This window comes from Aethalodelphis obliquidens, unplaced genomic scaffold, assembly GCF_003676395.1.
Source record: "Aethalodelphis obliquidens isolate GAN/ISIS:26980383/991018 unplaced genomic scaffold, ASM367639v1 scaffold71, whole genome shotgun sequence".
NCBI classification, from domain to species: domain Eukaryota; kingdom Metazoa; phylum Chordata; class Mammalia; order Artiodactyla; family Delphinidae; genus Aethalodelphis; species Aethalodelphis obliquidens.
In genome coordinates, this window is record NW_020838015.1 from 11,555,568 (window position 1) to 11,580,631 (window position 25,064).

Consider the following 25,064-nt stretch of genomic DNA (forward strand, 5'->3'; position numbering starts at 1 on the left):
TCCAGTTTCTCAGCATTCCAGACCTAGTTTGCTTTTCATAACAGTGTAATCTTCCTACGTACAGTATAATTTAATCATTTATTTTATTTATTGTTTATACAGTTACCCCAAAATATGAGTTCTATGAGGGCAGAGACAGATGTCTGTTTTGTTGACTACAGTATCTTCAGGGTCAACAGGAGTGCCTGGCAGTTAGCTGGCAGTCACTACCGTTTGGTCCATTTCCCAAATAGACTGGAAGTGCAAAGTAGGGTGGGTTCTAGACATGGCGAAGTCTAGCTCAGGGATGTCATCAAGGGTTCAGATACTTTCCCTCTCTTTTTCTCAGCCACCTCAGTGTCCTCATCATTCTGGTCCCCAGATGTCTGTAGCAGTTCAGGGCTCGTATCTAGGCATGGTAATATTTAGGCAAAAAGGGAAAATATCTTCCAGTGTTCCTTTTCAAAGAGAAAGAAAACTGACATGATACTTTCCAGAAGATATCCACCCGCATCGACCCAAACATATGAGACTGAATCTGGTCACATGACCAACCTAAAATCAGAGATTGTCAAGGATATTGGATGCATCGTGACCGGCTTAGATGAACATGAGATGATGAGGAGTTTATCACAGTGTTCCCTGAAACACATCTGTGCACTGGTGTGATAAGATGAGAGCGAGGTTGGGGGCGGGGCGGGGAGAGAGAGAGAGGAGAGAGAGAGAGAGAGGTTGTGTGTGTGTACTTGATAGGGGGCGGAATTCTGGTACTCAGTGGTTTCAGATTGTAAAGAAACAAATTATGGTAATTCAGGAGGCAGAAGATGGGGGAAAGTTGATGTCTTGCGTACAAACTCCTGGTCTGTTAATGGCATGAGGCTAACATCATCTGATATGTCCATCTCATACTAGGTAATGCTTTGACAGAGGCACCAGAAATGCTCACAGTCAAGTTGGTAGAGACACTTTTACCCACACAGTGTTTAGATAGGCATTAAAAGTGTTTTATTTCATGGATGAGTAACCAACCCCTTCTGACTGATAACATCTTCACGTAGCCATGTTAATACCTTTATTCAAATCTCAAGGCTTCCCTGTCTTGGGACCTTCCTATTCTCTTTTGTTGGGTTCAGTTTTGAAATAATATATACGTGCATACAAGAGAAGCGTAAAACATATATACAGAGATTTATAATGAGCAATTATAATGTGAAAACCTATGTGACCACCACCCAGGACAATGAGTCAGATAGTATTAAAACCCCAGAGCCCTTGAGGCTTCCCTCCCTGACCACAACCGTGTATCTCCTCAGTAGAGAAATCTGCCATCCTAATCGTTGTTCAGTATCTCTTTTCTTTTAATTCATTCATTCATTCATTCATTTTGGGCTGCGTTGGGTCTTCGTTGCTGCGTGCGCGCTTTCTCTAGTTGCGGCGAGCGGGGGCCACTCTTCGTTGCGGTGCGCGGGCCTCTCATTGCGGTGGCTTCTCTTGTTGCGGAGCACGGGCTCTGGGCCCACGGGCTTCAGTAATTGTGGCACGCGGGCTCAGTAGTTGTGGCTCACGGGCTCTAGAGCGGAGGCTCCGTAGTTGTGGCATGCGGGCTTAGTTGCTCCGCGGCGTGTGAGATCTTCCCGGAACAGGGCTCAAACCCGTGTCCCCTGCCTTGACAGGCAGATTCTTAACCACTGCACCACCAGGGAAGTCCCCAGTATCTCTTCTTGTTGCTCATTGTAGCTTCACCTACCACCTATGTAAACTACACTAAACTATCTAGTTTCATTAAAGAACAAAAACAAAAAGCCCTTATAGCATCAGGCATCCCATGTCTGCTTTGAGTTTTTAGTGTACACTCAGAAAACCACCTCATGTAACTTGTGTCTAGAGGCTCCTTGAAATGTATAAAGAAATCCCTCTTCCCAGGTTAAAGGGACAAACCCTCTTCCCAAATATGTGCTTGGGGGTGAATTCAATGCCAGGGTATACATGAGAGCTAAACGGTGTTCTCTACCTCCAGTGAGTCTACAGTCTAGGTAGGAAGATGGTGCTTACCGACGCTGTGCACTGGCAGAGCTGAAGACAGCTCAGGTTAGCAGCAAGGCCATGGGTGAGATATTCTCTGTGCCGCCTCTCCCTAGTTTGTGATTTGGGGCGAGGCTCTCTACCTCTCTGAGCCTGTGTACTTACTTCTTAAAGAGAGATTTAAAACCTGCTCCCCAGGGTTGCCATGTGTGGAAGTTTGTAGCTCTCTGCTGTAACCCACTGCACTGCTCCGAAGGAAGGGTGAACAATATTTCGGTTCTCCCTGAACAGTCTACACGGCATACATACGAGCCTAGTGACTTTAGTACCTACTAGGTGTTAATGTGAGGATTTCTGTGGCCCCAGGAACACACCAAGGCAGCTAAGTGGAGTGGTAGGAGGCTGGACATTAAGATCAGAAATATCGGGCTTAATGATGATATTCATGGTGAAAGCTAACTTGTATTGTGCACTGTAAGCCCCCACAGGCACAGGGAGTGTGCCTCGTAGCGGGCACCTCAGTGACACAGTAAGATCTGAGTACTGAGACTAGAAGCGTCTAGGTTAATGATGTACTTTACTTTTTAAAGAATCAAAAACGTTAGAGAGGCTTAAGTTCTGTTGAGTATTCCCTGCATCCAATCTATTGCTCAAAACATATTATATGCACCATCTCATTTAATCCTTACCATGGCCTGAGGAGGTAGGTATGCTCAGTGATTACCCCTATTTACCAGTCAAAAACCTTGAATTCAGAGATTAAGTACCTTTTCTGTGATCACACAGTTAATAATGAAGGACACAGGAAATGATCCCAGTCGGTATCTAGAACCCACATTACTTTTTGTGAGGGAGATACTTTTTGGGGGAAATAATTTCAAACTTAGAGAAAAGTTTCAAAAATAGTGCAAGGAACTCCCATTTCTACTTCACCCAAATTCCACAATAGGTAATAGTTCCCATATTTGTTCTCTCTCTCCTCCACCTTTCTCTTTCTGTCTGTCTCACTGTCTTGTTTTCCTGTCGATACACACACCACACACAGGCGCACATACGTACAAACTTTTTCTAAATCGTTTGAGAGTAAGCTGCAGACATGTCCTTTGACCCCTAAATACTGCAGTGTTACTTCCTGAGAACTAGGGCATCTTTTGGGGTAAGCACTGTACAATTATCAAAGTCAGGAAGCTAACATTGATACAGTACTATTATGTATCTCATCACAGACCTTATTCAAATGTGGCAATTATCTCAACAATGTCATTTATAGAAAGTTTTATAATTTTCTTTTCTCCTCTCCAGTCTAGAATGACGCTTGTATGTATTTGTTGTTTCACTTTAGTCTTCTTCAGTCTGGGACAAGTCCTCAGACTTGCTGTCTTGAACGACCATAAAAGTTTTGAAAGTATGAACCATGCCTCTCAATTTGGGTTTGCCTGATTTTCGATTCTCATGACTAGATTCAGCTTGTGTATCTTTGCCAGGGAAACGACAAAAGTGATAGTATATCCTTCTCAGTGCATTATATCAGTCGGCACGTGCTATTTATTTATTCTGTACTGGTGAGGTTAAAGTTGATCACTTGGTTAAGGTTGTATTCACCAGGTTACCCCAAACTAAAGTGATTATTTTCCCTTTGTCCACTTAAATATATTGTGGGGGGATACTTGGAGACTATGGAAATATCCTGTTCTACCATCATTGATGATTCTTCCCTAAACCCACTAATGAATGGTGGTTGAAAAATCATGCATTTCCAACTCCATCATTTCCCCCCCATTTGCTAGTTGGGATTCTTCTGCAATGAAGAGCTTTTCTCTGACCCTCATTTGTGAATTATTCATGTCTTCATTGATATCCTATGAGCTCATGGACATATATTTTATTCACTGGCTATATAAACCCACTACCATCGCGATTCAGTTTGATGCTCCAATTTGCCCAGATTTGGTCAGTGGAACAATGGAAGCCCCGTAAATCTTGTTCCTGTATCCTTTTAGGTGTACCCCTATTTTTCTTTGAAAATTTCTTTTGGTACAGCAAGGTATTCCTGGCTCTTCTTGTACTTTCCCTGTTCCGGCCCTGGAATCAGCCATTTCCCAAGGAGCTCTGGTTTCTTTTGTGTAGAATGGTATTTAGAATCAAGTCTGTGCTTTTAACTATTGTTCTCTTACTGGCAGTATGAATTTACACCCCCCTACATTTCCCTTAACTTCATTACCCAATATGTGGAATTGGCATAAAAATAGGAATTTTTTTTTTTTTTGGCCGTGTTGCGCAGCTTGTGGGATCTCAGTTCCCTGACCAGGGGTCAAACCCAGGCCCCAGCAGTGAAAGCGCTGAGTCCTAACCAATGGACCGCCGGGGAATTCCTAAAAACAGGGGTTTTGTTATTGGTATGTTGTAAGGTTTAGATACAGTAATGAAGCATGTAGTACAGTGCCTGGCACACAGGTAGTTTTTAAAAAATAGCATAATTTCGGCATCAGAAAGAATAACAACAATAATAATAATAATGGTTTATCACCCAGTGAATAAAATAAGAATCTATAAGTCCATTTGAAAATAAGTGGTAGCTATTTTCATCATCATTTTTGTTACTACCAAGTACTTCTGACTGTCAATAAGAGATACCTCTGGGAAAACCCTCAGGTTTACAATAGTAGCCTTGTCAAGTCAAGGCCAACTCAACAGCATCACAGAGCTTGCAAAAACAGAAACATGAAGAATGATCGCAGAAGCAGGCCTCAGGCCTTGGTGACTGACACCACTTCAGTATTAGAAACAAAGGACATGAAGTGAAGAGCACCAGCTAGTCCTACAGCCTGCTTCTGGCACCCAGGACCTCCCTTATCATGGCCCTAAGAGCACTGTGCTGTGAACAGTTGTTTGTCTGCTTCATTCATTAGACTGTGAGCTGATGGATGTAACTTGTTTATGACTTATTCTCGGCACCTAAAACAGTACCTGTCCGATAGGAGACATTCGACAAATGTTTGCCGACTGAATGAATGGAAGTGTTGAGCAGTTTCAAATATCTCATTAGGATAACTAAGGAAAGGAGGAAACTAAGGCTCAAAAAGGTAGAGAAGCATCCCCAAGGTCATACAACTAGTAAGAGATAGAGGTGGAATTCCATCCTGGTCTGACTCTAGAAGCCTGAAGTCTTAAGTTGTATTGGCCTCTTTGGACAATGGGCCTTCCCAGAAAGATTAACTTGTCCAGTTTCCATGTTTCCCAGAGTCAGGTGGCAGACCCGTAGGCACCAGATTGCATATCCGAGACTGCTTCAAGGATCAGGCATTTAATTCAACAAATATTTATGGATCACTTACTATAGGCCTTTCCATCTCGGGGGACAGAGCTCTGAGCACAATAGTCAGATCCCCTGTGTTCATCAGTATTTCATTGTAGTGTGAAAAGACAGACAGTGAAGAAAGGGATAGATAAGATTTAATATGGTGGAAAAGTTATAGCTTGATTATCAAATAGGTAATCATCCATCATGTGTGTGTGCAGAAGAGAGAGTGGATGTGGAGGTGAGAGAGAGCTTGCTGGGTTCAGGGAAGTAGGAGTAGTTTGTAATGGCTGGAGGTAGAATGAGATGTAGACTGGGGACTGAGGTGGGAAATGGGAAAGCAGAATCCACAAGAAGGTGAGTCACTTAACTTCCCTGAGATGAAGTGTTCTTTTCAAGAAAATGGGGATTTGAATATCTGAGAAAATGCATGGAAATGTCTAAGGCTGAAATCTAAAAACAGTAATTTTATTGTTATGAAATAATGTACATTTAAGATTCTTTCATGTCTTTTCATATCTTGAGAGTTCATTTCCTTTTAGCTCTGAATAATGTTTCATTGTCTGGATGGACCACAGTTTATCCATTCACCTACTGAAGACCATTTATTGCTTCCAGGTTTTGACAATTGTGAATTAAGTTGTTATAAACATTTGTATGCAGATGTTTATGTGTTTATAAGTTTTCAATTCAGTTGGGTAAATACCAAGGAGCATGATTGCTGGATCATATGGTAAGAGTATGTTTAGTTTTTTAAGAAGTGCGAAACTGTTTTCCAAACTGACTGCACCGTTTTGCGTACCCACCAGTAATGAATGAGAGTTCCTGTTGTTTGACATCCTCGCCAGCATTTGGTGTTGTCAGTATTTCGATTCGGCCATCCTAATAGGTGTGTAATAGTATTTCATTGTTGTTGAACATCTTTTCATATGCTTATTTACCATTTGTACATCTTCTTTGGTAAGGTGTCTCTTCATATCTTTTTTTTATATTAGGCTATTTTTTAAGCTTTATTGAGGTATAATTTGTATACAAAAAATTGCACATGTTTAGTGTATATATTTTGATGAGTTTGGTCATGCGTATACACCTGTGATATCATATCTGCAATCAAGGTATTAAACATATCCATCACACCCCAAAATTTCCTTGTGCTCTTTTGTGTATTTTTTATCGTTGTTTTGTGTGGGGTAAGAACACTTAACATAAGATGTATCCTCTTAACATATTTTAAAGCACACAATATTATATTGTTAACTATAGGTACTGTGTTGTACAACAGATCTCTTCTTGTTGAGTTTTAAGAATGCTTTGTATATTTTGGATAACAATTCTTTATCAGATGTGTCTTTTGCAAATATTTTCCCCAGGCTGTGGCTTGTGTTCTCATTCTCTTGACATTGTCTTTTGCAGAGCAGAAGTTTTTTATTTTAATGAAATCTAGCTTATCAGTTATTTATTTCATGGATCGTGCCTTTGGTGTTGCTAGCTACCATGTAGGGCTGCTAAAATTTTTTTGTTGATGAGATTCTCCCAGAAAGGCTCACAGTTGCAGAGTGGTCTGCTTGGAACCTGATCTCAGAAGTCGTAGAAATAGTGTCTGCAAAAATAACATCTACTGTATCAAGTCCCTATTGGAAGTGGGTATCTTTCCAATCTGTGGTCTCTATAAAATATTAATTTGTTATGACAGCAAATACTCAGTTATTCCCACCATATTTCCAGAAGTGTTCTGTACCCTGGATATGCAAAGACCAATGAAATATGGTATATCATAATCATGGATTTCACCATCTTGTGTGGGAAACAGACAGACAAATGATAAAAGAAGGAACTGTAGACTCTGAGATATAAATCTGTACATACTACAGTGGAAATACTAAGGAGGGACACAGGAAAAGTGGACCGGAGAAATGGGCAGAGAAGGAGTATCCCAAAATAAGGGCAGGAGATAAGGGCAGGAGAGCTGTCTCTTCCTTGTTAAGGTCAGAGACTTCACCTTTACATGACCATTGATTTCTTCATTGAATTCACGTCCTTGTTTTTATCTGTATAAACCTGAATGAAATATATCTTTATTATGTGAAATTAAATAATTTAATTATCAGACACGTATTTGTTCAACTGTTTCTCCATCCAAAAAGTAAAAACTACTTGAGAAGCTATGTTAAAAATTAATCAGTTTATATTTGATAAGTTTTTGGAGAATTACCAAATCAAGTCCAACTGTAAGTTCAGATCAGACGGTCAGAAAATAACAGACTGTCCCAAGTACATTGTGAAATCATACGTTAAGAAGTTCAGAATGTGCTGGTACTAGATATTTCTCAAAACAGAGCAATGATCAAGTACATAAACTTTCTCTAAGTGAGGGTAAACTGAGTACAGTGATATCCTGTATTCAGTAATTTATCATGGATTTTCCCCAATGAACAAATGGCTCATAAAAAATAGCCATGTTTTATTGGGTGATTATCAGATCATGTGTCATCCACATTTATACCACGAATGTTTATTGAGCACCTGCTGGACACATTTCCAGGCTATGTGCCAAATTCTGTGAACACGTGTGACATGGACTGAGTCCCATTTTTCAGCGACTTCTCAGATTAATGAACATAAAAACACAGAAACAGATAATTTCTGGATTATTATCAAGACAACATGACAGAAGTAAGCACAGTGGACATTAAAAACAGAGAATGTGATGCTAATTCAAAATTTCTAAACTGCTTCTCATTCTTTATTAGATAGTTGCTATTATTATCATTCCCATTGTTCAGATAGGGAAACCTAGGAACAGAGAGAATGGTGCCAGGAAGATAGCAGACACTCATAATCTGTGGAATGCATGAAAGTATTTGACCAACATTTCAGAGACGGATACTGTATGGAAGTAACTTTTTATATTAAAAAACTAATAATCTTTTTAGAGCAGTTTTAGGTTTATGAAATATGAACAGAAATTACAGAGTCTCCATATAACCCCTCACAACCCCCTTCCCCTGTTATTAGCATCTTGAGTTAATGTGGTACATTTGTAACAATTGTTGAGCCAATATTAATATACTATTAATAACTAAAGTCTCTAATTTATATAAAGTTTCACTCTTTGCATTATACCGTTCTCTGGGTTTTTGTAAATGTATTAGATTTTTCTACCATTACAGCATCATACAGAGTAGTTTCACTGCCTGAAAATCCTCTGTGCTCCACCTGTTTTAGCCCTTCCTCCCTCCCCCCTACAACCCAAACCCCTTGCTGCCACTGATTTTTTTACTCTCTCCATAATTTTGTCTTTTCTACAGTGTCACATAGTTGGGATCATACAATATGCAGTCATTTCAGATTGGCTTCTTTAACTTAGCAATTAGGGATCCTCCATGTCTTTTTATGGCTTGATAGCTCTTTTCTATCATTGAATAATATTCCATTTTATAGATGTACCACAATTTATCCATTCACCTTTGAAGGATATTTTGGTTATTTCCAAGGTTTGGCAGTTATGAATAAAGCTAGTATAAACATCTGTGTGCAGATTTTTGTGTGGATATAATTTTCAATTCATTTGGGTAAATACTAAGGGGTTTTGTAAGAAACTGCCAAACTGTCTTCCAGATTGGCTGTACTATTTTTCATTTCCACCAGCAATGAATGAGAGTTCCTTTTGCTCCATATCCTTGCCAGCATTTGGCAGTGTTTTGGATTTTAGCCATTCGAATAGATTTATAGCGGTTTCCCGTTGTTTTAATTTGCAATTTCCTCAATAAATATGATGTTGAGCATCTTTTCACATGCCTACTTTCCATTTGCATATCTTGTTTGGTGAGATATTTGTTCATATCTCTTGTCCATATTTAATTGGGTTGTTTTCTTATTGTTGAGTTTTTTCTTTGTATATTTTGGATATCAGCCTTTTATTGGATCTATGTGTTTTGCAAAGATATTTTTCCCAGTCTTCAGCTTATCTTTTCATTCTCTTAAGAGTGTATTTTGCAGAGCACAGTTTTTAATTTTAATTAAGTCTAAGTTATCAGTTTTTTCTTTCATGGATCATACATTTGGTATTGTATCTAAAATGTAATCGCCAGGGACTTCCCTGGTGGTCCAGTGGCTAAGACTCCATGCTCCCAATGCAGGGGGCCCAGGTTCAATCCCTGGTCAGGGAACTAGATCCCACATGCCACAACTAAAGATCCTGCATGTGGCAACGAAGATCCTGCATGCCACAACTTAGACCCAGCACAGCCTAACTAAATAAATAAATGTATGTATGTATGTATGTAATCGCCAAACCCAAGGTCACCTAGATTTTCTCCTATGGTTTCTTCTAGGTGTTTTATAGTTTCATGTTTTACATTTAAATCTGTGATCCATTTTGAGTTAATTTTTGTGAAAGATGTAAAGTCTGTGTCTCCACTCATTTATTTTGCACGTGGATGTCCAGTTGTTCCAGCATCATTTGTTGAGAAGACTTCCTTTGTCCATCAAATCGCCTTTGATTTTTTTGTCAAAGATCAATTGACTTGGGCGTCCCTGGTGGCGCAGTGGTTAATAGTCCGCCTGTCGATGCAGGGGACACGGGTTTGTGCCCCGGTCTGGGAAGATCCCACATGCCGCGGAGCGGCTAGGCCCGTGAGCCATGGCCGCTGAACCTGCGCGTCCGGAGCCTGTGCTCCGCAATGGGAGAGGCCACAACAGTGAGAGGGCTGCGTACCGCAAAAAAAAAAAAAAAAAAAAAAAAAAAAAGATCAATTGACTATATTTGTATGGGTCTGTTTTTGGGCTCTCTATTCTGTTCCATTGATCTATTTGTTTATTATTTTGCCAATATGACAAGGTGTTGATTATTGTAGGTTTATAGTAAGTCTTGAACTTGGGTAAAGTCAGCTACCAACTTTGTTCTTCTTCAGTATTGTGTTGACAATTTTGGTATTTTGTCTTTCCATATAAACTTTAGAATCAGTTTGTCAATATCCACAAAATAACTTGCTGTTACTTTGATTGATCTATAGCTAACATCTTGACAATGTTGAGTCTTCCTATACGTGTACATGGAATATTTCTCCATTTATTTAGCACTTTTCTGATCTTTCATCAGAGTTTTATAGTTTTCCTCATATAGATCTTGTGCTTATTTTGTTAGATTTTTTACTTAGGCACTTCATTTTGAGGGAAATGTTACTGTATATGGTGCTGTGTTTTTAACTTCCAGTTCAAATTGTTCATTGTCTGTACATAAGAAAGCAGTTGAATTTTGTAAATTAGCATTGTGTCCTGAAACTTTGTTATAATTACTTATTAGTTCCAGTTTTTGTTGTTGTTGTTGTTGATTCTTTGGAATTTTCTATATAGACAATCATGTCATCTGTGACCAAAGATAGTTTTATTTCTTCTGTCCCAATCTATATACCTTTTATTTCCTTTTATGTCTTATTCCATTAGCTAGATCTTCCAATATAAAGTTGAATAAGAGTGGTGATAGTGGACATCCTATCTTAGGGGGAAAGCATCTAGTTTCTTGTCATTGATGTTAACTGTAGGATTTTGTAGTTATTCTTTATCAAGTTGAGGAAGTTCCACTCTCTTCCTTGTTTGCTGAAGTTTTTAATCATGAATGGGTATTGGATTGTTTCAAATACTTTTTCTTTATCTACTGATATGACAATATTATTTTTCTTCTTTACCTTCTTGATGTGATGGATTACATTAACGGATTAGTAAATATTGAACCAGCTTTGCATACCCGGAATAAGTCTCACTTGGCTGTTGTGTGTAATTTCTTTATACTTGTTGGATTCAATTTTGTAATATTTTGTTGAGGATTTTTGCATCTATGCTCATGAGAGATATTGACCTGTATTTCCATTTCCTATAATATCTTTGGTTTTGGTGTTAACGTAATGGCTGGACTCATAGAGTAAGTTAGGGAGTATTCACTTTGCTTCTATTTTCTGTGAGAGATTATGGAGAATTGGTATAATTTCTTTCTTAAATGCTTGGTAAAATTCACCAGTGAACCAGTCTGTGTTTGGTGCTTTCTGTTTTGGAAAGCTCTTAATTGTTTATTCAATTGCTTTAATAGATGTAGGCCTATTCAGTTTATCTAATTATCCTTATGTGAATTTTGGTAGATTGTGTCTTACAAAGAATTGGTCCATTTCACCTGTGTTATCAAATTTGTGGGCATAGAGTTGTTCATAATATTCCTTTATTTTCCTTTTAGTGTCCATGGGATCAGTAGTAATGGCCCCTCTTTCATTTCTGATACTAGCGATTTGTGTCTTCTCTCTTTTTTTCTTAGTTAACCTGGATAGAGGTTTAACCAGGTCAATTATTTTGGCCTTTTCAAATAACAGATTTTGGTTTTGTTGATTTTCTGTATTGATATCCTGTTTTCAATTTCACTGATTTCTATTCTAAGTTTTATTATTTTTCTTTTTATTTTGAATATAATTTGCTCTTCTTTTTCTAATTCCCTAAGGTGGAGACTTAGATTATTGATTTTAGGTTTTTCTTCTTTTCTAATATATGCATTCAATAGTATGAATTTCTCTCTAAGCACTGCTTCCACTGCATCGCACAAATTTTGATAAGTTATATTTTCATTTCATTTAGTTCAAAATGATTTAAAATCTCTCTTGATATATCTTCTTTGACTCAGTATTTATTTAGAAGTGTGTTGAAGAAGTGTGTTTAGAAGAAGTGATCTCCAAGTATTTTGGGATATTCCAGGTATCTTTCTGTTATTAATTTTTAGTTTAATACCATTGTGGTCATTTTCGTTTAATTCCATTGTGGTCTTTGTATGATTTCTATTTGTTAAAATTTGTTAAGGTGTGTTTTAGGGTACATAATGTGGTCTGTCTTGGTGAATGTTCCATGTGAACTTGAAAAGAATTTGTATTCTGTATTCTGGTTTTGGATAAAATATTATATAAATGTCAGTTCATTCCAGTTGATTGATGGTGCTGTTCAGTTTAACTAAGTCCTAACTAATTTTTTGCCTGTTGGATCTGTCAGTTATATGGTCTCCAACTATAATAGTGGATTCATCTATTTCTTCTTACAATTCTGTCAGTTTTTGCCTCACATATTTGATGCTTTGTTGTTAGGCACATACACATTAAAGACTGTTATGTCTTCTTTGAGGATTGACCCTTTTATCATTATGTAATGACCCTCTTTATCCCTGATAATTTTCCTTGATCTGAAGCCTGCTTCCTTTGAAATTAATATAGCTGTTAATATAGCTATTAATATAGCTATTAATATAGCTATTAATATAGCTACTTAAGCTTTCTTGATTAGTTGTAGTTTGGTAGACCTTTTCCCACCACTTTACTTTTAACCTGTGTCTCTATATTTAAAGTGGGTTTCTTGTAGACAATATATAGTTGTGTCTTGTTTTTTATCCACTCTTTTTATTGGTATATTTAAACCATTGACATTTCAAATGATTATTGATATAGTTGGATTAATAGCTACCATAAGTGCTACTATTTTAAAAACCAGGTTTTTGTCTTATTTTTTTAAAGAATGAATACTCTTTTAATCATTTCATCTCCTTTACTGCACAGATACTAGCTACATTTCCTTGGCTTTGCTTACCTATAAATTTGAAAACTAAATTTGCTCAGGATAGTATAAAATTGACCAGGAGAAAACGTTCAAGGCAAAACAGCTAAAAATCTCTGTTTTTGCCTGATGCCTAACTTAATCTTCATGGGAACATTATGAACTATTTTCTGACATATGGTATGTGCAATAATTTTCCTAATTCCACAATAGAGGAAGCAGAGGCACTTGAGGCATCTCAGGTCACTTGCTGAAGGTCCCACTGCCAACAATGGCTGAAGCTGGAATTTGAACCCAAGTGGTCTGGCTCATTACCCATGTTCTTTAACTTATTCACATTAAGCAGTTGGGGCCCTGATAATTTTGAAGGGGGGTGCGCAGCTGCATACACCAATATCTTCTGTCATCTGCTACTGGGGCTAGTGAAGAAGATTGCTCCTTCAGTGCTCTCTCTGTCCCCCAGGATCTCATTCATGCTGTTCCCTGCCTGGACAACTCACCACCCACTCTCCACTGGGCTACCTCCTACTCATCCTTTAAATCTGAACTTACTGGTCACTTGGGGAGACTTATACCCTTAAGCAGCATTATAGTCCCCTGCCATATGCTGCTAGAGCTCACCGAATTCTGCTCATCACAAAGTGCACTCATCACAGTTGAAGATTATTTGTGGTCTGCCTCCCCTCAGCTGACTGTGAATTCCCTAAAAGCAGAGTCTATGTCTGCCTTTCTCAGCCGAGAAGCCCCAAATCCTCACTATACAGGAATGTGAGGTCCATAGATCTTAGAGGAATTCTATTCCTGCTGGGACCAAATGATTGGTTGAGGGTGGGTGCTAGCATATATATGAATAATTCAACATCTTTTTCCTATTCAACCAGGAAAAATTTAAAAATGGATAAAAAGATGCAGCTAAAGATTGACATTTTGATGGAATGCAAAATGATGGATTTCTAGGGAAGAGACTGGTTAGGTTATTTTATTATAACATACTTATGTGTGTAATACACACATGCGATTATATATTTGAACCATTAATGTATTAACAAAACAAAATGCTCAAAGTATTTCCTATATATTATATGTAGTATATAACATATATAATATGTTAATGCAGTATATATATAGGCAGATACCTAGATAAAGGGAAATATTCACTTTACACAGTAATTAGTACTAGAACAGCCATTTAGGGTTTACAAAAGTGAACAATCTAGTACACTAAGTGAATGAAGCAGAAATTAGTAACTGAAATTAAAGTGTCTCTAACAGAGTGCCTGTTATATACTGGGTGCTCAGTAAGTATTTGTTGTGTAAATGAATCTGTGCATCCTTTTCCCTTATAGTTGGCATTCATGGAGCACTTCTTATGCGCTTCACCTAAATGCCGCCTGGAAGGCCTTCTGCTTTTCTGTAGTAAGTACTCTCTTCCATCCTGCACACAGCTTTTCAAAACTTCTCACCTCTCATCAGACCTTTCCTTTCACTAATCACCTCCACCTCAATCGTAACATATAAGCCTGACTACTTAATCAAGGAAGGAGGAAAAAAATCTAGTAATTTTTTAAACAGTTCTACTGCATTATAGTTAATATACCAAAAAATTTACCCGTTGTAACTCTAAATTTAGAGAACTTATAGGAAATGTTTACAGTTGTACAAACATTACCACCCACAATCCAGTTCAAAAACACTTACATTATGGATAAAATTCCCTCATACTTATTTTTTAACAGCTTTATTGTGGTATAATTTTCATATACAAATCAAATATACAATTTGATCTTTTTACATATGTATATACTTTTGCAACAATTACCACAATCAAGATAGTGAATATATTCATGTCTCTTTCTCACTCCTCCCACCACTCCTTATCCCCATGCAACCATTGATCTGATTTCTATTATTTTTTATTAGTTTATATTTCCTAGTTTTATATAAATGGAATGACACATGCAATTTCTTTCTAGGTTCTTTCACTCAGATAATTATTTTGAGATTCATCCTTGTTGAAATATTTTGAGTTATTTCTTTGTGGTTGCTTTGAGGATTACAATATGCATTTTAATTAAACCAATCTACTACAGATTAATACTAATCCAAATGCAGTAGTGTATAGAAAGTTTGCTCCAGTATAGCACCCTTTTGTCCTATTATTTCATATGTATTACCTTTATGTTATAAACCCAAAAATACAACATTGTAATTTTTCATTAAACAGTCTTATATTTTCAAAGAAACTAAGAAAAAAAATATATAATATATGTATAAATACTGTGTATAGTATTTACTCATATATTTACTATTTCTGGTGCTTCTCATTGCATCTTATGTTTTCAAGCTAATGCCTGATATAATTTCCTTTCAGTTTATAGGACTCCCCTTAGGATTTCATATAGGGCAGGTGTGCTAGCAATAAATCCTCTTAGTTTTCATTTATCTGGGAATGTCATTATTTCCATTTATTTTTAAAGGATAGTTTCACTGGATATAGAATTTTGGTTGACTTTTTTTTTTCCTTTTAGTACTTTGAACATGTCATTGTACTATCTTCTGGCCTCCATGGTTTCTGGTGTGAAGTCAGCTATTATTGTATTGTTATTCCACTATAAGTGGTCATTTTTCTCTTGTTCCTTTTAAGATTTTCTCCTTGTATTTTAAACTTCGACTATGATGTGTCTAGGTAGGGATACCTTTCTGTTTATCCTACTCATGGTTGGTTGGGCTTCTTAGATCTATATATATTGTTTCTATTAAATTTCAAAAATGTTGGCCATTATTTCCTCAAATGTTTTTCCACCTTTCTCTCTCCTCCCCTTCTGGCATTCCCATTAAATATATATTTAGGTGTATAACATGTTGGTTCACAACTCTCTGAGGCTCTGTTAATTTTTCTTCATTTTTTATTCTCTCTGCTCTTATTTTAAATTTTTTATTGACGTATAATTGACATACAACATTGTATTAGTCTCAGATGTATAGCATAATGATTCAATATTTGTATATATTGTGAAATGATCACCACAATATCTAGTTAGCATCTGTCACCATATATAGTTACAGAATATTTTTTTCTTTGTGATGAGAACTTTTAAGATCTACTTTCTTAGCAACTTTCAAATATAGAATACAGTATTCTTAACTACAGTTGCCATGCTATAAATTATATCCCCAGGGCTTATTTTATAACTGGACTCCCTTCACTCATTTTGCCACCAACCAAGCCATGCCCCAACAACCAGCAATCTGTTCTCTGTACCTATAAGCTTTTTTTTTTAAACATCTTTACTGGAGTATAATTGCTTTACAATGGTGTGTTAGTTTCTGCTTTATAACAAAGTCAATCAGCTATACATATACATATAATCCCGTATCCCCTCCCTCTTGCATCTCCCTCCCACCCTCCCTATCCCACCCCTCTAGGTGGTCACAAAGCACTGAGCTGATCTCCCTGTGCTATGCGGCTGCTTCCCACTAGCTATCTATTTTACATTTGGTAGTGTATATATGTCCATGACACTCTCTCACTTCGTCCCAGCTTATCCTTCCCCCTCCCTGTGTCCTCAGGTCCATTCTCTATGTCTGTGTCTTTATTCCTGTCCTGCCCCTAGGTTCTTCAGAAACTTTTTTTTTTTAGATTCCATATATATGTATTAGCATATGGTATTTGTCTTTCTCTTTCTGACTTACTTCACTCTGTATGACAGTCTCTAGGTCCATCCACCTCACTACAAATAACTCAATTTTGTTTCTCTTTATGGCTGAGTAATATTCCATTGTATATATGTGCCACATCTTCTTTATCCACTCATCTGTTGATGGACACTTAGGTTGCTTCCATGTCCTGGCTATTGTAAATAGTGCTGCAGTGAACATTGTGGTACATGACTCTTTTTGAATTATGGTTTTCTCAGGGTATATGCCCAGTAGTGGGATTGCTAGGTTGTATGGTAGTTCTATTTTTAGTTTTTTAAGGAACCTCCATACTGTTCTCCATAGTGGCTGTATCAATTTACATTCCCACCAACGGTGGAAGAGGGTTCCCTTTTCTCCACACCCTCTCCAGCATTTATTGTTTGTAGATTTTTTGATGATGGCCATTCTGACTGGTGTGAGATGATATCTCATTGTGGTTTTTTTTTTTTGCGGTACGCAGGCCTCTCACTGCTGTGGCCTCTCCCGTTAAGGAGCACAGGCTCCGGACGCACAGGCCCAGCGGCCATGGCCCACGGGCCCAGCCGCTCCGCGGCATATGGGATCCTCCCAGACTGGGGCACGAACCCGCGTCCTCTGCATCAGCAGGCGGACTCTCAACCACTGTGCCACCAGGGAAGCCCTCATTGTAGTTTTGATTTGCATTTCTCTAATGATTAGTGATGTTGAGCATCCTTTCATGTGTTTGTTGGCAATCTGTATATCTTCTTTGGAGAAATGTCTATTTAGATCTTCTGCCCATTTTTGGATTGGGTAGTTTTTTAGATGTTGAGCTGCTTGTATATTTTGGAGATTAATCCTTTGACTGTTGCTCCATCTGCAAATATTTTCTCCCATTCTGAGGGTTGTCTTGTTTATGGTTTCCTTTGCTGTGCAAAAGCTTTTAAGTTTCATTAGGTCCTATTTGTTTATTTTTGGTTTTATTTCCATTTCTCTAGGAGGTGGGTCAAAAAGGATCTTGCTGTGATTTATGTTGTAGAGTGTTCTGCCTATGTTTTCCTCTAAGAGTTTTATAGTGTCTGGCCTTACATTTAGGTCTTTAATCCATTTTGAGTTTATTTTTGTGTATGGTGTTAGAGAGTGTTCTAATTTCATTCTTTTACATGTAGCTCTTTAGTTTTCCTGAGCTTGTTTTTTTTTTTGTAGATTCCACATATAAGTGAGATCATATGGTACTTGTCTTTGTCTGATTTCACTTAGCATAATGCCCTCGAGATTTCATTATATTTATGGCTGAATAATATTCCATTATATATATATCACATTTTCTTTATCCATTTATATTTTGATAGATATTTTGTTTATTTCTGTATCTTGACTATTGTAAATAATGCTGCAGTGAACATGGGGTGCATGTATCTTTTGGTTTTTTTAACATCTTTATTGGAGTATAATTGATTTACAATGTTCTTTTTGAGTTAATGTTTTCATTTCCTTCAGATAAGTACTCAGAAGTCGAATTGCTAAATCATATTCTCTCTGCTCTTTAGATTAAGTAGCTCTCTTGGTATATAGTCAAGTCCACTGACTCTTTCTTCTGACATCTCAAATCTGCCATTGCACCCCTGTAGTGAATGTTTAATTTTATTATTGAACGTTTCAACTCCAGAATTTACATTTGGTCCTTTTTAATAGTTTCTCTTTATCTGTTGAGACTCTCTATTTGTTTTGTCATTGCCATCGTATTTTCCATTGATTATTTTAGTATTGTTTCCTTTAATTCTTTCAGCATACGTGCATACCTTGTTTTATTGTGCTCCCCTTTATTGCATTTCGCAGATACTGCATTTTTTACAAATTGTAAGTTTGTGGCAACCCTGCATTGTCAGGGTTAGAATTTTTTAGCAATAAATTATTTTTTAATTAAGGTATGTACAGTTTTTTAGACATAATGCCTATTGCACACTTAACAGAGTGTGGTATAGTATAAACAACTTTTATATATACTGGGAAACCAAAAAACTTGTGTGACTTGCTTTGTTGTGGTATTTGCTTTACTGCAGTGCTCTGGAACCAAACCCGATCTCCATTGTATGCGTGTAGTTATATTGGGTTGGCCAAAAAGTTCGTTCAAGTTTTCCATAAGATGTTATGGAAAACCCGAATGAACTTTTTGGCCAACCCAATAACTGCTTTGAATGATCTGTCTGCTAAATATAACATCTGGGCCAACTCAGAGTAAGTTTTGCCTATTTTTTTCTCCTATGTATGTGTCACACTTTCGATTTGGTTGTCTCAAAACTTTGGGTGGTAAACTGGATATTTTAGATAATATATTGTAGCAATTCTGGATTTGGTTTTAAATTTATGAGTTGTTGTTTTTTTTTTTTTCTGGAGAGTTGCCTAGCTTTAGCATTGTAATTTCTCATTCCATGGTAAGCAGCCACTGAGATCTCTGTTCAGTTTTTAATTTTAATTTTTTATTCTGTCTTCCTGTTGGTTACCCCTGTGCCTATATAGTTTAGTGGTCAGGCAATGATTTGGGAAGAGGTTGTTCTCAAATATCTTGAGGTTGTAAGGCTTCCACTCTCAGCTGCTCTGGGAAGCACCATCAACCAAATAAACAGATTTTACCATTTGTTTCCTAATGAGTTTACAAGCGTTAGCTAACGGTGACCTGTTTTTTCCCCATCTGACCCAAATGGAATTTACTTCCTCTCAGAGTAAAGCTGCTAATTTTGGGGGGCCAGCCCATAGTTTGGTAAAACTATCCTTTTCACCTTCATAGCTGAAGGGGAATGAAGTAGATGCTGTATGGGAATAGCCTCATGCAAGGCCACAGACTCCTATTCCTATACACAGCTCTAGTAGTTTTTCAAGGCAGTGTCTCAGTAAGTTGTTTGCCTTCAGTAGACTTTCAGAGATGTAAAATAGTTGCTTGTTCTGTATCGGTCTCAGCCTATCAATAGTGATGCTCTCAGCTACAAATGCCTGGGGGCACTCATCTGGACCCCTACTACTTGTGGGGAGCCGCTACAGACATTTCCCCAAACAGAGCCAATCTGGCCCTTGTGATGCTTATTATGATAGCAAGACACACCTCAGCAGTAACCATCATGGAACTTCGAAAAATACAAGGTTTATTACTTACAAATCCTGGAGGGTACGTGGCATACCCAGGGCCACAAAGGGAGGTCATGAGGAGAGACAGAGAGAGAGAAAGAACCTGAACCTGAAGTTCTGCCTTTATTTGGGGTTGAGGGTGAGGCACCTAGGGTTTCGGGGGTTCACTCTTTATTGGTGAATTTAAAAGAGGAGAGCAGGTATTAAAGCATGGGAAGGGAAAAGCAGGATCACTCAAATTGTCAGTAATCTAGGTCAACCAGGGATTTCTAAAATGGGTGAGGTGGCCTAGCTTCTTATCTAGTTGTGTATTGGGCAATGTGCTTGTTGGAGATGGATGTTGGAAATAGATGCCTCAGCAATCAAAAGCTTAATGTCAGGCAGTTACATTACAATCAGCAAAGCTAATTGTCTGGAACTTACTACATTACTTTTGACAATTTTTTCCAGTTTTATACTTGATTTTTGCAGAGAGGATTAGCCAAACTCTTCAAGCCACCATAACCAGAATTTTCACTCTATCAGGTAGAATTCTTCTCATTTTCTCACAACCAAACCTAAAAACTTTGCCACATTCACTCTTGTATCAGTTTGTTATTGCTGTACAACAAATAACCCCTATACTTAGTGGCTTAAAATGATACCCATTTATTTAGCTCTTCTTACTCTGGGTGAACAATTAAAGCTTAGCTCAAATAATCAGTTCTTCTGGTCTCAGTTGGACCCATTCATATTCCTCTGGTGAACTGACAGATAAACCAGGAACTGGATTTTTTAAGATGACCCCAGAAGGGATGGGTTGTCTGTCTCTGCTGCATGTGGTCTCTCATCCTTCAGCCAACTGGCCCAGGATTATTCACCTGGAAACTGATCAGAGTTCCAAGAGTGAGAGCCGAAGTACTCAAGTCTTCTTTAGGCCTATACTCAGAATGAGCACAATACCATTTATTCAGCACTTTATTAGTCAAACCAAGTCACAAGGCTAGCCCCAATTCAAGCTGTAGAGAAATAGACTACACCTCTTGATGTGAGGAGCTTCAGAGTCACATTGGAAAGGGATGTAACCCAGGGAGGGGTAGAGAATTCCATTTTTTTTTTTGAAATTGATCACAGCATCCATCTTCCCTTCCTTTCAAGTACAGTGGAATAGATGTTCTTTCTCCCACCTAAGATAAATCCATCCACTTGTGCTCTGTATGCTCACTTCTTCTACCTTTTAACTCTCTAGAGGGAAGGTATCATTGGAGCAATCAGGCAAAAAGAAGATGGTAGTTTTATTTACAGGTATTTCTTTGAGAGATCATAATAATGGATGGGTTTGTCCTTTATGTGTGAATTTCCAGATACTCCCTTGTTCATTTGTAAGTATGAAAATGATGTCCTTGCTAAATATGGATGTTTTGTGTTACTAGATATTTTCCTTCTATTCAAGAATAGTCAAGGGTAGTATTGATAAACATGCATGTTCCCTAGGTCCTGATTACATTGTTGCTCTAATAATTATTGTTGGCCCCATTTTACAGATGAAGAAAATGAGGCAGCAAGGCACTGCTCCGAGTTTAAGAAATGGGTAAGTACATATTTCAATCCATATATGCTCTTCCAGATTTTGTGTTTTCTCCATCACACATTTCAAGTGATATATTCAGGGTTCGGAGAAAAACGATCACAGCTGAAGTCCATTTTGAGGGATGGAGGTAACGTATAGAAATAAAGACTTTGTCACATTCCTTTTCTTGTTCCAGATTTCATTTGCTGCTCATCACATACCGCTTTTCATACAAGTAAAAGCTTGAAATTTCACTGGCTGGAGCTTGATGGAGGTTCATTATAACTATCTAGAATGGACCAAGGTCTAATTCCTCTTCAAACAAAGATCACTGGAAATAAAGTCTGTTAGCGTGATTAATACATGTAGTCTAAAACATTACATGTTAGCTTTTTTTCTGTTGCAGCCTGCCAGATTATTGAGTTGCTAAAGATACTTTTTGTTTGACTGACTTAGTATTATTATTTTAGTAGCATTTTTAGTTGTGAGAATGGAAAGTCATTAATGTATTTAGAAATGGGGGAAAAGAAAGCAACCACTCATAACATTTTCACATATTTCCTGTTCAGTCATTTTTCTGTTTATTTATATGGGTAAATATTTTTATATTTTACATTTTTAGCAAATACGAAATATATAGTTTTTGTCTTGGGTATTTTAGTTCATTTTTCTGATTAAAAACATAATAATTTTTAAAGTAAAACATAAACAGTAGAGATTTGGGGGAAAAGTAAACAGTCTGTATAGGGTCCCCTACAAAATTAAAATGTACACTAACAAGCATAACACTGGTTAAACAAATAATTCCTTATTTATAAGCAATTTGATTGTATATCTAGAAAAACAAAGAGAGTTATTGGTGAAAATAAGTCTTTTAGTCAAAGTGCTTGGTAAATCATCTATATGCACAACTCCTCCCAGATTGGTATTTCCCAATATACCATAAATAATGACTTATTGACACTGGTAATAAAAACAAAATACCTTAAGAATAATATAAAAGAGAAATGGGTCCTATATGAGGACAAATATTAAATGGAGTGAGAATAAAAGGTGATTTGAACAAGCTGAAATATTTACTGTGCAACTGGATTTGAAGACTGTATTATACAGATATAAATTATTTTATACACTCAATAGATTTTCCAAATGCACTCAATAATAATACAACACCTATTCCCATTTTTTAAAAATGTATATTTTAAAAGTAGATATGTAGTAGGCTATATTGATGTGAAGTTTTGGGTTTTTTTTCTGTAAAAAGACACAAAATGATTTTATACCACTGGAGGAAATTCCATTAAAATTAGGACCAAGACAAATATGCTCATTATCCCTACTACCTAATACTGCTTTAGAAATTCTCTCCACCATAAAAATATGTTAAAAAGAAATAAGGGGGCTTCCCTAGTGGCGCAGTGGTTGAGAGTCCGCCTGCCGATGCAGGGGACACTGGTTCGTGCCCCGGTCCGGGAGGATCCCACATGCCGCAGAGCCGCTGGGCCCGTGAGCCATGGCCACTGAGCCTGCGCATCCGGAGGCTGTGCTCCGCAACGGGAGAGGCCACAACAGTGAGAGGCCTACATACCGCAAAAAAAAAAAAAAAAAAAAAAGCCTATAACTTTCAGGACAGAGAAAAAATAATCATTGCTTGAAGATGAAAGCAGTGTATTCTTGGAAAACACATTAGAAACAACATAAAATGCCTTGCTATACGTGAATTCTATAAAAAGCTAGAATAAGCAGTGACTATTTAAGATATCAATAACTTTTACATGTATCAGCAGGAACCACATACAAAACATAATGAGAGAAATGATGGCATTCACAACAGTTAGTTAAAAAGAAATGATAAAATTGAGAGTTTTGAAAGAAGGTTTGAATGATAAATGGAGAGACAGTTTTGCAGAGCTGGGGATGATTGAGGTGGTAGCTGGGGTGATAAGGAAGCAATCACAATGCCCCTCTCAGATTATAAAGTCCCCAGGTTCTAGCCGTGTCACAGGGATCCTTTGTAATCATTAGGCAGGATTCCCATGTCTCATCTATGTGTCCTTTTGTATAATTCATTATAATTGAATAATTCAACACTTCCACAACGCATTATGCCCTTCCAATCTTTGCAAAGACCTGTGTCAAAGGGAAGGGGAAAGAGGAGAAAGGCGTGCTAACACAGGAGGGGAGTTATGGGATAGGTGGTCCCCTAATGATGATGGTAGACAAAACTTTATTTCTAGAGTGCAAGGGCCATAACTTACAGGCTTAATACAATCCCAATCAAAATGTCAATGGAATTTTATTTGCAGAACTCAGCATAACCATGTTAATATTCACCTATTAGAATAACATTGAAAGAATGCATAATTTAAGATGAGTAAAATCATTTTCAAAAGCTTGGCGTTCCAATGTCTGAATTTGCAATAATTATTAAATAATTAGCTAATGTTGCTTAAATATTATTTGCTAACTGCTTTGAACTTTAACTCCCATCTTTTAGCTTCACCACAAGGGAGAGAGACAAAAATAACACAAAACTTGCTTTTGTAGTAGAAATTAAATCTATGATCGGGGGGTAAATGCTTAACATTGCCTAAGTAGAAGGAAAGGGACGGGTTTAAGTCATCCAACATTGGTTGAGAACAATCTATGTGCCAGGTCCTGTGCTAAGCACTTCATGTTTAATTCTCATAACATTTTGCTATTGATGCTAATTATATTAAAGGAGACCAAAGATTAGAGTGGAGTTGGGATTTGAATTCAAGTTTTTCTGGCTCCCTATCCTGTGCTCCCTATCCTGTGCTCCTTACACCACCACCATGACTAATCTAAAGAATTATTTCACTGAGTACTGTTTTTTTGGTTATGTTCAGTTTTGGTGGTGTATAGAGTTTACAACTTAGATAAGTTCCTCATCTGCTTAAAACACTAGTTCCCTGGATGGTGTTGGCTGTGTTGGATGTTTCCTTCTTCTGCAGGATATAATGAATAATCTTGAGTTTTATCGTAATACAGATCTGCATTCCAATTACATTCCCAGCAGTTAATAGCTGTGTAACCTTGGATAAACTGTTTAAAAAGTTGGAGCCTCAGTTCCCTCAACATACATAAAACTTCAAGTAGTCACTCAGAAAAGAGGATAGTCTACTTTGCCATCACTCCATACAACCATTTTGATAAAAATCTTCACCTTCACAAGGGATTCTGTGACATTTTGGGTAACGATGATATTGTCGAGTTGCCTTTATTGTACCTTAACTGTTGGGTGTGTTTATCACCCAGCCTAGTGTAGAATGTGAAGAAACAAATCTGGTCCACATCTAGAAACATCCAAATCAAAGCCTCAAGTAAAAATAACCAAGTTAAAAGTCATAATACAGGAAAATTTGAATTTTCTGTTTGGTGGGTTAGTAGTTTTCATAGAAGTGTTGGATACACTTTCAAATGGAATCACATTATCTTGCAGAGGAATAGACCAAGAATGTACTTGATCAACTAGAATACCCTGACACCAAGTATGTTAGGAGCTGTGCTAGGTATGGAGGTGCAGAGATGAATCATATAGAAGTCCTTCCATCAAGATGTTAAGAGTCTAGTTGGGGGAGAAACATAAACAGATTAATAAATCATAACCTTTCTTGATGATCTACTCTGTGCCATGCAAATTTATATATATATATATATTTATTATATATAATTACAATGTATTATATATGTATATATATAATATATACATAATTTTTTTTCTCAATGGGGTTTTCTCAATGTTGCTGAGAGGGTAAATAACTAAATAGTGCTAAAGCTGGGACTTACACTAAGTATTTTGACACTAAAGCTGATCCTCTTTCCACTCGTTATGGC

General features: G+C 37.2%; 1 long non-coding RNA gene across 1 annotated transcript in view; it reads left to right on the forward strand.

The window, feature by feature from the left end:
• LOC113611866 (uncharacterized) overlaps window positions 1-25,064 on the forward strand; it is a 46,455-nt gene that overhangs the window by 16,055 nt on the left and 5,336 nt on the right. Inside the window, exon 5 of the long non-coding RNA XR_003429638.1 lies at window positions 21,181-21,227. This is a non-coding gene — a long non-coding RNA (uncharacterized LOC113611866). The remainder of the gene's footprint in view (window positions 1-21,180; window positions 21,228-25,064) is intronic.